Below are 3,521 nucleotides of genomic sequence, written 5' to 3'. Positions count from 1 at the left end.
GGTTTATACCTATTGTGTCCCATTAATAACAGATGGCAACAGTTAGCCTTGATCTATGGGTTTATACCTGTAGCATCCCATTAATAACAGATGGCAACAGTTAGCCTACATCTATGGGTTTATACCTATAGCATCCCATTAATAACAGATGCGGCAGCTGTAGCAGCTTTCAGATGCATAGGTAGGACTAGGACTACAATGTCTACAAAATAGGAAGAACAATATAAATACAATTTGAACAAGCAATCATGACAATCAAATTCACTGAAGCTACTTCTTACCTGAGAATATCAGAGACGTTGTTTCAGCTAGAACCTGCGGTTTGTGGACTACTCAGATGAGAAAGTACGCATCAATAACTGCACCTCTCTGAGAACTAAAGATGATCAACTCCTGGGCAGAGAGGGGGTTTTGTACGATGACGGAAAATGAGACTTGGAAATTTTGACCAACCGGTGTGGTTTTAACTTGCGGGACTCGTTGTGTCACTGCCATTCATGAGCATCAATCACTCCTTTCAAAGAAATGTTTCCACCTACAAGACCCGCAAAACGACTAACCAAAATCAAAAAAGTGACTCTTAGACCACCTTAACCAAAAACCCCACCCTCAGTGTTATGATGTTTGTTCAAACCCAGCTGAAAACAAACAACAAATACAAAGTGAGGGATCAATCACATTTATTCATAAAGCCCTTTTTACATCAGCAGACGTCACAAAGTCAATATAAAGAAACCCAGCCTAAAACCCCCAAACAGCAAGCACTGCAGATGGAGAAGCACGGTGGCTAGGAAAAACTCCCTAGAAAGGCCAGAACCTAGGAAGAAACCTAGATAGGAACCAGGCTCTGAGAGGTGGACCAGTCCTCTTCTGGCTGGGCTGGGTGGAGATTAGAAACCGAGAGAGGAACCAGGCTCTGAGGGGTGGAGATTAGAAACCTAGAGAGGAACCAGGCTCTGAGGGGTGGGCCAGTCCTCTTCTGGCTGTGCTGGATGGAGATTAGAAACCTAGAGAGGAACCAGGCTCTGAGGGGTGGACCAGTCCTCTTCTGGCTGTGCTGGGTGGAGATTATAAACCTAGAGAGGAACCAGGCTCTGAGGGGTGGACCAGTCCTCTTCTGGCTGTGCTGGGTGGAGATTAGAAACCTAGAGAGGAACCAGGCTCTGAGGGGTGTCCAGTCCTCTTCTGGCTGTGCTGGGTGGAGATTAGAAACCTAGAGAGGAACCAGGCTCTGAGGGGTGGATATTAGAAACCTAGAGAGTAACCAGGCTCTGAGGGGTGGAGATTAGAAACCTAGAGAGGAACCAGGCTCTGAGGGGTGGGCCAGTCCTCTTCTGGCTGTGCCGGGTGGAGATTAGAAACCTAGAGCGGAACCAGGCTCTGAGGGGTGGGCCAGTCCTCTTCTGGCTGTGCCGGGTGGAGATTAGAAACCTAGAGAGGAACCAGGCTCTGAGGGGTGGACCAGTCCTCTTCTGGCTGTGCTGGGTGGAGATTAGAAACCTAGAGAGGAACCAGGCTCTGAGGGGTGGGCCAGTCCTCTTCTGGCTGTGCCGGGTGGAGATTAGAAACCTAGAGCGGAACCAGGCTCTGAGGGGTGGACCAGTCCTCTTCTGGCTGTGCTGGGTGGAGATTAGAAACCTAGAGAGGAACCAGGCTCTGAGAGGTGGAGATTAGAAACCTAGAGAGGAACCAGGCTCTGAGGGGTGGACCAGTCCTCTTCTGGCTGTGCCAGATAGAGATTTAAGAGTGAATCAGCAACACGGTGTGGTCCCCCCCAGGAGGGGAGATAGAAACCAGTTGGACAGGCTGGGAGCATACCTAAGAACACACAGTACCCGAGATCAGACAGACTGACCTTAGCTCCCTACATAGATACTGGGCTCTGAGACAGGGGTTGGTTCAGGGCCCCGTCTAAAGTTACCTCCGGACAGGGACAACCAGGGAGGATACCCACAGCCCCCAACACCAGTAGAGGGATATCAACAGACCACTAACTTACTACCCTGAGACAAGGATGAGTATAGCCCATGAAGATCTGACAGAGTAGGGGGGTTGTCTTTACTGTCAGATAGAGCAGCATGATTACAGTTCTCTAGACTGTCAGATAGAGCAGCATGATTACAGTTCTCTATACTGTCAGATAGAGCAGCATGATTACAGTTCTCTATACTGTCAGGTAGAGCAGCATGATTACAGTTCTCTATACTGTCAGATAGAGCAGCATGATTACAGTTCTCTATACTGTCAGATAGAGCAGCATGATTACAGTTCTCTATACTGTCAGGTAGAGCAGCATGATTACAGTTCTCTATACTGTCAGGTAGAGCAGCATGATTACAGTTCTCTATACTGTCAGATAGAGCAGCATGATTATAGTTCTCTATACTGTCAGATAGAGCAGCATGATTACAGTTCTCTATACTGTCAGGTAGAGCAGCATGATTACAGTTCTCTATACTGTCAGATAGAGCAGCATGATTACAGTTCTCTATACTGTCAGATAGAGCAGCATGATTACAGTTCTCTATACTGTCAGGTAGAGCAGCATGATTACAGTTCTCTATACTGTCAGATAGAGCAGCATGATTGCAGTTCTCTATACTGTCAGATAGAGCAGCATGAACGGTCCACAGAGTACACCACGCCACCCTCCCCGATTAGACGATCCCGCAGGTGACGAAGCTGGATGTGGAGGTCCTGGGCTGGCATGGTTACATGTGGTCTGCGGTTGTGATGCCGGTTGGACCTACTGCCAATTTCTTTAAAACAACTTTGGAGTCGACTTATGGTAGAGAAATGAACATTCAATTCTCTGGCAACAGCTCTGGTGGACATTCCTGCAGTCAGCATGCAATTTGCACGATCCCTCAAAACTTGAGACATTTGTGGCATTGTTTTGTGTGACCAAACTGCACATTTTAAAGTGGCCTTTTATTGTCCTCAGCACAAGGTGCACCTGTGTAATGATCATGCTGTTTATTCAGCTTCTTGATATGCCACACCTGTCAGGTAGATGGATTGTCTTGAAAAAGGAGAAATGCTCACTAACAGGGATGTAAATATATTTTTTTCATCTCTTCAAACATGGGACCAACACTTTACATGTTGCGTTTATATTTTAGTTGAGTAAACTCAGCAAAAAAAGAAACTTCCTCTCACTGTCAACTGCATTTATTTTCAGAAAACTTAACGTGTAAATATTTGTATGAACATAACAAGATTCAACAATTGAGACATAAACTGTACAAGTTCCACAGACATGTGACTAACAGAAATTGAATAATGTGTCCCTGAACAAAGGTGTGGTCAAAATCAAAAGTAACAGTCAGTATCTGGTGTGGCCACCAGCTGCATTAAGTACTGCGGTGCATCTCCTCCTCATGGACTACACCAGATTTGCCAGTTCTTGCTGTGAGATGTTACTCCACTCTTCCACCAAGGCATCTGCAAGTTCACGGACATTTCAGGGGGAAATTGTCCTAGCCCTCACCCTCCGATCCAACCGGTCCCAGACGTGCTCA

General features: G+C 46.5%; 1 long non-coding RNA gene across 1 annotated transcript in view; it reads right to left on the bottom strand.

Annotated features, from left to right (window-relative positions):
- The window catches only part of LOC115188981 (uncharacterized), a 519-nt gene extending 368 nt beyond the window's left edge, over positions 1 to 151 (bottom strand). The window contains exon 1 of the long non-coding RNA XR_003876654.1: positions 68 to 151. This is a non-coding gene — a long non-coding RNA (uncharacterized LOC115188981). The remainder of the gene's footprint in view (positions 1 to 67) is intronic.
- Between the last annotated feature and the right edge of the window lie 3,370 nt (positions 152 to 3,521).

This window comes from Salmo trutta, unplaced genomic scaffold, assembly GCF_901001165.1.
Source record: "Salmo trutta unplaced genomic scaffold, fSalTru1.1, whole genome shotgun sequence".
Classification (NCBI taxonomy): Eukaryota; Metazoa; Chordata; class Actinopteri; order Salmoniformes; family Salmonidae; genus Salmo; species Salmo trutta.
Note: the sequence above shows the minus strand (reverse complement) of the source record. Positions and strands in the feature narration are given on the sequence as shown.